We start from the raw sequence: 11821 nt of genomic DNA on the forward strand, positions 1-11821 counted from the left end.
GATAAAGTTATGTAAATATGGCCTCAAATACACTTAAACTCAATAAAGTCAGCATGAGGAATATCGCAAACACAGCAAACAGGACAACACTTCCTATTCCTCTCAACCGGTCAAATTTACAGATTGCAAATTGGCTATTCAATATCTCATTCTCAAAAATGTGGGGCTTTAGCCAAGTTTCTGTGGAAGCACTGATTTTAAAATTACAATTAATGTTATTTAAATCAAATCAGTAAATTTTGTTTTAAGACTCCTAACCTATTGATAATAAATACTCAGCGAATTATTATTAATCAGTTTTTTGTAGCAACGGGTTTTCTTGGCATTTTAGCATCGACTACAGTGTGTTTATCACATTTATGTTCGAATTCACGCACAAAGACACCAGATGCCCAGAATTAGCTGTCAAGAACCAATGGAAAATGGTCAAAACTCGAAATATTCCTTGCGTATTTGAAGTTAAATTTTCGGATGTCAGTGTCGTATGTTTTTAATTTTGACAAGATATAACATTTTATGTGTATTCAGAGGCGGATCATGAGAAGTTTTTCGCTTACCGTTTTCAGTAGCAGTGTTCTCTGTATTTTGAGCAAACGAAAGCTTCTCTCCTAGAGGACAAGGGAAAGAAAAGGTAATGAGGTCAATTCTTTTCAAAGAAGATGTTGTGGTCCTTTAATCGAACAGACGTTTACGTTTAGAAGAAGGTTCTGGTTTCTCTTCTTGAGCATTTAGGAACTTAACTGATTGAAGAAACATTTCATAATGCTTACATTTTTCCATAAGAGTTTCAAATTCACGTCCTATTTCCTTGAAATTACATATATATATTATTATACTTACATATTTTATTATTTTTATTTATAAAGACTTTAAATAATTAAATTTCTATTGGTCTGCATCTTATTCAAGACCAGCGCAAACACTTAGTATCAAGAATAGAATCCAAGATCCTGCCTGTCTGTCCAGCACATTTAAAATGGGCAAGCCCGTCACATAGACATCAATAAACAAAACGTTACGACTCACCCTTCACAGTACAATTCGGGAAATTGCAAGGCATTATAACAAAACACAATATTAAATAAAAATAGAAAAAATTTTAATAGTGAAAGTAAAACGAGCAATTATAAAAATCTTTATAAGATATAAATGCAATAAACCGTGACATTTTTGGAGTAATTTTATCATATCCTGGATACTTGGAGACTGAATTCATTTCTTTATGACCTTTGGAATTACACAACCAGAAGTCTGAATCGACAAAATCGGATCTACAGCAGTGTTAGACAAATTGGAAATTGTTTTTTCTTCTTCGCTTCGTTCACGTCGGATATAGACTTGTTGGAATTTACCGATCTCCGAAGAACATCGAATTTCCGAAGAGATTTCTATTTATTTGTTTTTGTTATTGTTGTTCAGGGCTTTGGTTTATTTTCAAATCGCAATACGTGCAAGGATGTAAAGTTATTATTTTGCTCCGAATTTGGTTCAAGTCGGTCGAGTACTTCCTAAGATAACAGATTTAACTTAAACATAGATGGTGTCACGCCAATCTGCTTGAAGTAGCCTTAGTCTAGCTACGAATACTCTTCACAAAATTTTTAACACTTTGCTTTTACTGCTATGATCCCTATCATTAATGGCAATGTTCCGATTTTAATCATCTAGACCTTCACAAGTTTCAAGGGAATATGTGCAAAAAGTTTTATCAATAATATTTTATTTAACTCGAGTTAATAGTCTATTGCCCAAAAATGGGTTAGCAACTGTACAAGAAAAGCCGACGCAGTTCATATCAATAAGACGAAATACGATATGACAACATGCTGCACTTGAATCTGTCAGCAAACCACAAATATGTAGCAGACAGCAATAGCATATGTAGTTTAACATACAAGTTACGTTCCAAAGTAAACAGGACTTTTTGAAACTGGTGGCGCTATCTACATATATGTCGACTAGTTCGTTTGAATCTGCTATCTTAATCTATTGTCCAGTGAGAATTTCATGACATTTCATTGATTGGAAGTGCAGGTATTGCGTTTTAAGTGTCAGTATGTTTGTGTTATCGGTACGAAAATGAGCTTCGAACAAAGAGCCAACATTAAATTTTGTTTTAAAATTGGTAAAACTTTTACCGAAACATTTCAATTGATGAAACAAGTTTATGGCGATGATTGCCTATCCAGTAGCAGAGTGCACGAATGGGTTTTCAACTTTTCAACGTTTTCAAAGTGGTCGTGAGGACATAAAGGACGACGAACATGTGGGCCAATCAAAATCCGTGATCACCGGAAAATCTATCGAAGCTGTGCGTGAATTCATCAAAAATCAGCCGAAATCATCATTGAAATTCATGGAAATAGAATTGAACATCTCCAAAATCCTCTGCGAATGGTAGGCACCTTGTCGTGGTGCAGGGGCTTAGTCGCAAGGCATACTCGGTATCCCCCAACCGGTGTGAGTGGTGTGTCTGGCACTGCCTAGGCAGGATGACGGGTGCCGCATGCGTGCGGCAACCAAGAGCTGCCACCTCCTAATCCAGGGTGTTATGCGACTCCCGTGCCCGTTGGATGATTTGCAGCCTGGAGGTAAATTCGGCTGTATTCGAACGGAGCCTCCCCAACACCGGGCCGGATTGGGGAGTAACTGTGGCCTTACCGTGTCAAAGGGATCTGGCGTGGCGGATCCCTAGACCAACAACCACAACTCCAAACGAAGCGACCAAGCAATGACAAAGGACAACGGCAATAGAACATGATAAGGAGAAGGTGATCGGGGTAGCTGGTGGTGGGATGGTCAAGGAGCTAAGCGGAAGTTTAGCTTCCTTGATGCTCTCTCGCCGGAAGACCGAGCGCTGTTCGAGGAGCATGCCAGAGAGGATGACGACGACATGCCCTCTTGCAGCGGCATCCGGCAGATGAAGGAAACTGTGGCCGCAGAAGCAGCTAGGACTTCTGCAGTAGGCTTAGCTGCTCAGACTCAGGGGAGTCACATCGGGCAGAGACCGATGGTGCGAGCAAGAGGAGCAGAAGGCGAAGGAGGGGAGGGCAGCGCCCTATCCCGGCAGCTGGCAAACCCGGCGGGTGCGATGACCCTCGCAGGAAGGGCATGAGTGGTGCCAGCCTCAAGTGGTACCTGCGGCACCTCCGGGAAGGAAAGTCACCCGAGGTGGCGGAAGCCCTGGCCAAGGGAAGGAACAAAGGGAGCAGAGCTTCTCCTACAAAGGAGCGTGGCAGGACCGTGCCTGATCGTGCGCAAGGCAAGGGACCGTGGCCAGGTCAGTGAAACAAAAACCGCAATGCGAGGTGACGGAAGAGCGGGCAAATCACGCCGCAGGAGCCCCCAAGCTCCAAGAGGATGAGGAGCGGCAGTACGAGAGTAGCCGGAGGCCAACCATCAGCACCGGCTCCCCCTCGGATGGAGGAGGGGCGGTGCAGATATGCGGATGCTGTTAAAGGTATCCGCATGGCTGTACTGCCTCTGAATTGCTAGGAGGAATCGCTGGTGTCGGAGCAGCTTATCGTGCTCCAGGACCTCCGCAATGCGGGCGCAATGCGAACTTGCCCAACGGCAGCTCTAGAGGCCCTGCTGGAACTCACACCGCTTCATTTGGTGATCGGTCAAGTAGCCAAGCACTCACTTCTACAAATCTCCTCCTACGAGATCAAGTCGCTACTAGTGCAGGAGTGTAGAGAACGGTTGAACAGCCTAGCTGAACGGAACCAGGTGCACCTAATCTGGTTGCCTGGTCATAAAGGTATAGCCGGCAACGAACTGGCTGTTGAGCTCGCCCGCTCCGCAGCCTCCACTAAGATGGTAGGGCAGGAACCATTCACAGGGGTGGGTCCCCATACCTTAAAGAAGCTGCTCCGCAAGAAAGAAGGAGTGGGCAGGGAAAGGCATTGGCAACGAGTGCATGGTATGCGACATGCCAAGTTACTAATTGGGGGGTACATCCTGAACAGGTTTAAGTCGATAATCAACATCCCAAAGGAAAAACTCAGGCTACTGGTCGCATTTTACACCGGCCACTGCAAGTTGAATAGACCTTTATACAACATGAGCCTATCTTCTTACGCTAACTGCCGGTTTTGCGACAGGGAGCCTGAAACTCCGGAGCACCTGCTAATCGACTGCACAGCAGTCTGTAAACGCAGTTTGAAGGCCCTTGGATCCATGTTTCCGGATAGGGTTCACATCGCCTCAATAGCACCCAGCAGGATATTGGACTTTATCAATGTGCTGGGGCTAAGTGAGTCCCTGTGAATTGGGAGAGGGCACGATAGACTTAAGGTCGCGGTGCATTCCTCAACTATATACCTATCTATCTCCAAAATATCGATATATCGCATTTTGACCGAACATTTGGACTTACGAAAGGTGTGTGCGCGGTTTGACCCGCACAAATTGACTGACGACCAAAAATTGCTCAGAATCCAACATTCGGGGGACGCTTGCGACCGATAATTTTACCAAAAATCACATTTTAACCATTAACCACTCTCCGTAATCACCTGATATGGCACCGTGCGACTTCTTCCTTTTCGGAAAAATGCATTTGGCCATGAAAGGAAAGCTTATGCAGACGTAGAGGCCATTCTAAAGACTTGCACCGGCATACTGGCGGCCATACCAGCCAACGAACTAAAACACTCCTTCGACATGCTTTTGGACCGTGCAAAAAGCTGTATTGAAGCAGAAGGAGACTATTTTGAATAAAATAAATTGATTTTGCCGAAAAAAATCATTTTTTCTGTTTTTTTGTTAAGTCCTGTTTACTTTGGAAAGCACCTTGTTGAATACTCGTCTATAGTTTTTTGATAAATAAAGAACGCTCCAGAAAAGATATATTAACGAAGGGCACATATCTGAAAATGATTCAACAAAGCATTAGTTCACTGCATGTATACTGACCAATTAAATAAGGCATTGAATGCGGTTCTGTCAAAAATCGAAATGACCCACAAAAATGAAGGTATAGTCAATGCACTAACAGAACAGGTACAGTGTAAAGAAGTGATATTATATATTCATGAACTTCGTTGTATCGCTACAGAACATGCTATTACTTTCGGGCATGTCTTATTTTTATGGAAAAATGTGGTTTACACTGATTGCCACCAGATTACCGGCAATGAAATTCACTCATGAATTAATCATGTCGATGTCGTTGGCACTATTCACACTATTCACTAGTGATTCACCACCTATCTCAGCACTTACATCATAAGCTACATCATCACCTATAACTTTATATGTACATAACATTTCACTAGCTACCTCACTAGTGGTAGGTTCTATATTTCCTCACCTACCGTTTACAATATTTCACCACCTACCCAACTATGTACTACTTTCTATTTCTCACTACATAGTAATTTCACTACTTACGTAGTTTACACCATTTACCGTTTAATAAGACAAGATACAATTTTTATATGTCAATATTTACATCACGTTTTTTATTTAAACTTTTTCCTTTAATGATTCAATTTTTTTTTCGGCCGGTTCGAAGTCATTGACATCTGGAATTGATTCTGGAAAGTTAAAGTTAAGTTAATTATTAAAATAGTTAATTAGTAATTGTTTTGATACATATAAATCAGTATATAATTGAGTGCTATCAAAAACAAAAAATTAAACAGAATTTATTTACCTATTAGGGTGGAATAAAAATTCTCTAGACTTCTTAAAGATGTTTTTCCATGAATTTCATCAATATTATATTATTGGACAACAATGTCCGTCAATATCTCTTTAAGATTTTCAACCCCTCTTGCAGGTCTAAAAAGTTATTTCATAATCTTTACCTGAAAAAGAAAATAATTATTATAAAGAAATCAATGAGAAGTAAAAGTAACAATTTGATAATAACTTACATAACATTCGCGATTGTTGTTTTTTATTTCTGCATTTAGACATTCTACTTCTTCCGCGTTTGACAATGGAAATTTTGTCGTTAAACACGTTTCCTCAGATCAATCCGAAATTAATCTATGAACCCCATCCGCTATTGGTTATTATGGGTTTCTCCACTGAATCAAATTTATAAAAGGCGTTTACATTTAATTTTCATTTCTTAAAATTTTCACTAATTTAACTGCGCAATCTCGAGTGGGCCTATGTTTATGAAACCATCTGTCTAATTTAGTATATAAACTATATGCTTTCTCACTTTTACTATATATTTTTATACTTTTTGACTTTTTATTACAGATGATTTGAAGTAAATTTAACTTTTACCAAACACGAAGCGATGTTGTATAAAACTATAATGACAAAAGATATGACATGAAAATTACAAATAAAACGCTGTCTCCTTTTGTCACGAAGTTTACAATTTTTTTAATGCAGTGAATAATGCTTTTAATGATCGACATGAATGTAAATGCAGTAATGATACAAGCGTTTTTGTCAAACTGTGCTTACTGTAACGTCTTCGCTGAAAGGTCAAAAAAAACTGACACATACGAACGCCAAACCCTTTGAGGGTTTACTATACTGACCTAGTACCATCACCCTGACTTGGAATTTCTCACACCCCAGATTAGCTGTTGTACTGTGTTATAACAATAAAAATAACTGATTAGCGAGCGCAACGCGTAGTTCACGGTTGTTTCCTCTAACTTCGCATCTAGCTCAAAGAAGAGCTTCAACACCTTGACTTCAACGAAAACAAAGCGACAGAAGCAACTCTAACATCGAAAGGCAGGCAGCAGAGGCAACTCAAACTAAAAACAAAAACCCCGGTGCAGACAGGTTTAGTGCAAATAATTGACCTTAAAGTACTTCAAAATATTAAAAGAAAGCAAAAGCCTTTATAACCCTGTCATATGGACTGTCTCATAGAAAGGAACAGATGAGAACGGTCAACCAAAGAAAATAATGGTTATAGACTTTCAAAAGCTAAGTAAACAAATAATATCAGATAGACTTCCTATTCTACCCGTTGGTCTTGGTTTCTCAGTGGAGCCAGACTTTCCAGCTGAGCTCTAAGCTACCGGGGGGTCGGCAGGTCGCAGATAGCCGGACGGCCTGTAGTAGCAGGTTAGTTGCGAAATAAGTTATGACGAATAAGCAACCCCCGACGAGGAGCGGCAGGTGTGGAGGTTGCGGTAAAAAAGCCAGCTAAACTGATGAAACCCCTGCGACAGAGGCGAGCCGATACCGCCTCTCAAAAATAGGTGTCCCCCCCATCATGCAAGGGCATGGTGGGTAATACAAAAATCCAGGCGCGACGGACTCACAATGAGCAGCTTCCTGGTCAGCGTCTGTTCACCATGTTAGGTTTTCTCTGACCGATGTACATCGCGGCGCACTGGGAGTCCCTTTAAATCTTCTCAGCGACTTCTCTGCCGTCGAGATGGATAGGGTGATGTGGGCCTGCTCTGCCGAGGTGTTAGGAGGGAGGAGGAGTGTGCATTGGGCGCAAGATTAGTAGTCTGCGTTGCCCCGGGCGAGCGCTGGTCCGTCCGTGTTTTCCGGGACCAGTAAAGCGAAGAACAGGCCTCAGGGAGCTGGGGTAGGTGCATAGTCACCGAGGGTACACCCGCTCCTGTTTATTTCGGCCCGCCCCCCTACACACGATGCGCTGGTACAAAAAGAAAGGAATGGAATTTTACATGAGAAAAAACAATACAAACGAAGAAAGAACAAAAAGAAGTGGCAGCAACAGTAGCAGTAACATCTATGCTACCATATTGGGTAACGATGCGGGAAACGCAGGAGATGTGAATAATCCAAAAGTGCAAGGAACTGACTCTCAGAGGACACCAGTAATGGAAATAGATCCATTCAAGTGGTCTTCGCGACTTAGCAGATCTCCCCTAAAGATGCTTAGCGTAGAAAAACCAACGCGAGCAAGGTCGTCGCCGCCAACGCTGCAAGACAACACAACGCAAACGAAGGCGGTGAAACCTCGCGGCGACAATATGAGTGAGCTTTGTGAAGAAATTAAGAAGTTGATAGAAATGATGCGCCCACCGCAGCGAACAATCAACAATAATCTTAGGGACCTCGTTGGCAACATAACGAAGAAGTACGTGTTTAAATGAGTTAAGCATCCACCCCCTCTACCCGGTAAAACTGGCGCATCCTAATCCTACAGTGTAATTCACCACAGCTGATGGCACTACTGCACAACTCAACACATCTGTACGCCAACCCACTCAACAAAAAGGATGGGCATCGGGAAAGCTCTCGCTTCGTCTCATACTATTCGCACGTCAACACATTCGATCCACACACATTCGCCGACTCACTGCGCCCTGTCATCTTCACCCGGTCCGCTTCGCTACCGCATCGATACTTCTATTGGATCATCGTCTGATCGCCGTGGACCTTGTCATCAATTTTATATATATTCGTGTGCGACACCAATCCCGCGCGCTGTAGTTAGCACCACATACGATCCCGTTTAAATCGACAACCTGCATGGACCTCCGAAATAAATAAACATGTAGCGTAAAGAAAAATATCAGTTATATAAAGTTAAATATTCTCCAAATAAATTACGTTGTACATATATTATTCAAGTGTGTTAAACAAGTAAACGGGTATGTTTTATTTCATATGTGCGGGATAACTATTCGATTTAACCCAAATCAGTTTTCACGTATGTTCATATGCAAATAGTGATTACCAACATAAAAATAAAGTAACATATGTATCTATTTGTTACAAACTTAATCATGGTCCTTCGAGCCTTACCGATAGGCACCTTCGGATTACAAATAAGAACAAATTAAAATTATTAAGAATAACAATATTGAATTGTGTGTTAAAACAATTGTGGTGACAAAAACTAAAAGACAACAAAGTGCAGTGAAAAAAAAAAAATATATATATATATAAACATATGTACTTACATACATACATATATAACGAACAAAAAAAGCAGCGACCCAAACAAACAAAAAATAAAGACATCTCACGAAAATCGAAAAAAACAGGAACAAAACTAGTGCAGTGAAGTGCAGTGGGAAGCAAAAACAAAAAAAGTGTACCCATATATATGTACATACATATGTATGTATATAATACTTGAAGTGGAAAACAAAAACAAAAAAAAAAAGAACCAAAAGAAAGTGCAGAAACTAACAAAAATATAAAATAAATCTAAGAACCGAATCAAAAAAGCGGAAAATATAAATATACTTAAAAATACAAACATACATTTTTACAAAAAATAAATGGAAGTGCAAGAAAACAAAAACATAAAAACACTGTGCGCGAATTCCTGCTGTAAAACAAATATATTATATATACCAACAAATTAAACGGGCGCGAATTTTAAACAAAATAGAACAAATAATATCAACAAAAAAAAAAAATAATAACACAGAGAGCCGGGCGCGAAAGCCCAAACTAAAAGCATATAAATACAACAAACACTATTCGGGCGCGAACAAAACCAAACAAACAACAAACACAACAGGTCCAACCAACTGAGAGAAGCGGAGGAGCAAAATTGGCGGGAAAAACATACATACATACGTATACAAAAGGCGCACTTTACATATAAAAGGAATACCAAGTGAGCCTATCAAGTATCATATATACACATATGCATATATACAAATACCAAATTTAGATGCCTAGGTACTAGCTTACCTTAGTGTATTCAAATATGTACACATATTAACAAAAAAAATTCAAATACTTCCCATATTTTCCGGCATACCTCTTAAATGTTTAATAAAACAAAAAGCAGGATTCTATAAACTAAATAAGCAAAAGCACATATGTACAATAATCAAAATTGTAACATTTTAAATAAAACAAAAAAAGAAGAAATACAAAAGCAAACATACATATATTCAAACATATTTCTCCATACCTCTTTTAATTTTATATATTTGTACATATAAAAATATACATAAGTGCATAATCTATATGGACTTTATACATACATAAGTACAAAACAAATCGCAGTTAAACAAAAATTGTGCACGCACAATATACAATATATTCACATATTCTAAGCCCACATTGGCAATTATCCGTCAATACCTCTTGTTCGTTGACAAACAAAAACAAGCATACAAAAGCGAATTGATCTCTCTAACGAGCTCTCAATTGCTTAAGAACTAAAAAAATCCAAACAGAATTACAAAAAACATTACAGCATATTCTTTGTACATATACATTAGCACATACTTATGAACAAAGCACATTGATCTCTTCAACGAGCTCTCAATTGCACAAAAATACATACATACAAGTCCAAGTATTAGGGTGTGCCTAAATACTAACAAAAGGACGGAAAAAGTTTTAATAAATTAAAAGCGCTGATTTGACAAAAATAAATCGTCTAAATAATAAATAAATAAAATCAAAGACATTTTTTAACTTAAAACTAAAATATAAAATATATAAATATATATTATTATTTGCAAATAAATAGAAACGGTAATAATAACACGATATAACATACTCGTTTTTACCAACCTAAGTCAAGATTCAAAACACTATTTACCTAAAAGAGTATTCGGTTTTAAGCAATAAAAAAAAAACAAAATGGCTAATAACGAAAAAACTCAAAATACAACTGTAGGAGCTAAACGCTCAAAACAGGCTTTTAAATTTATTTCAGAAAGTGACAGTTTTACAAGATACTGCACTAGATTTGCCTCCTCGCCGATTCATGAAAACTCTGAATCTTTATTAGAAGTAAAAGGCCAAAATCTTAAAAATTTTTGGACTCGCTTCCAAACAGCTCATGACGCCATTGTAGATTCTGACGATTCAGATCTACCACAAAATTTTAAATTATCGGCTACCGCAATATACGAAAACTGCTTAGACCAGTACGAAGAAACGAAAGCTATGATCTCCGATCAATTAAAGCTCATTAAAGCAATTGCACCTACTCCCCACAGTAGAGTAGAGCTGCCACAAATAGACAATCAAGAGGCAAGTTCAGGCATCCAACTCGAGGTGCCTGCATGTGATACAGAAACCTTTTACGGAGGTTATGAAGAATGGCCGTCCTTCCGGGACATGTTCACAGCCGTTTACATCAACCATCCACAACTATCAAAGGCACAAAAACTGTATCACCTCCGATACAAAACAAAAGGTCAAGCAGGCGAAATAGTTAAACAGTTCGCATTAAATGACGACAATTTCAATTTGGCTTGGGAAGCTCTAGAAGCTAGATTTGAAAACGAAAGAATACTGGTCGATAAGCAAGTAACGACACTATTAAACTTGCCTAAAATTAAGAAACAAACAAGTGTAGAATTCATTAAACTAGAATCCACTGTTTCTAATTGTTTGTCGGTTCTATCGACACTTAATATACCCACAGACAGCTGGGATCCTATTCTGGTAAACATTTGCACCGCCGCATTACCAGAAAAGTCGTTACTTCTATGGGAGCAATCGCTCTCATCACGAAAAAAGTGCCCAACGTGGCAACAAATGAAAGATTTTCTCACCACCCAATATGAAATTGCGGAAAGGTTAGAAGAAAAAATAATCAAAACTAAGATCATTAAACACGACCAAAATAGAAGCTTCAATAGACCCCAAGCTAGAAGCAACAAAAATTTAAACAAAAGCTTTCACAAAACGCACTCGTTCATATCCGAACAGAAAAAACACACGTCATGCGAACTATGCACAAGAGGACATAAGCTTAAAACTTGCGATAAGTTTAAAAAATTAAATATTAACGAAAGGAACAACTTTGTCAGATCAAAAAAACTCTATACAAACTGTTTGTCCCATACACACAATCTTAAAAATTGCAAAAGCAAATATAATTGCTTATATTGTCACAAAAGACACAATTCAATGCTTCATTACAGCATAT

The 11821-nt window shown here is 39.0% G+C and overlaps 1 long non-coding RNA gene across 1 annotated transcript; it reads right to left on the reverse strand.

Moving 5' to 3' along the window:
- Nucleotides 1–5425: 5425 nt before the first annotated feature.
- LOC126764288 (uncharacterized) lies at nucleotides 5426–7140 on the reverse strand. Its single transcript, XR_007667892.1, has 3 exons — nucleotides 5883–7140; nucleotides 5660–5813; nucleotides 5426–5540 (listed from the first exon to the last, which is right to left on the reverse strand). It is a non-coding gene; the product is annotated as an uncharacterized LOC126764288 (long non-coding RNA).
- Between the last annotated feature and the right edge of the window lie 4681 nt (nucleotides 7141–11821).

This window comes from Bactrocera neohumeralis, unplaced genomic scaffold (assembly GCF_024586455.1).
Source record: "Bactrocera neohumeralis isolate Rockhampton unplaced genomic scaffold, APGP_CSIRO_Bneo_wtdbg2-racon-allhic-juicebox.fasta_v2 cluster09, whole genome shotgun sequence".
NCBI lineage: Eukaryota > Metazoa > Arthropoda > Insecta > Diptera > Tephritidae > Bactrocera > Bactrocera neohumeralis.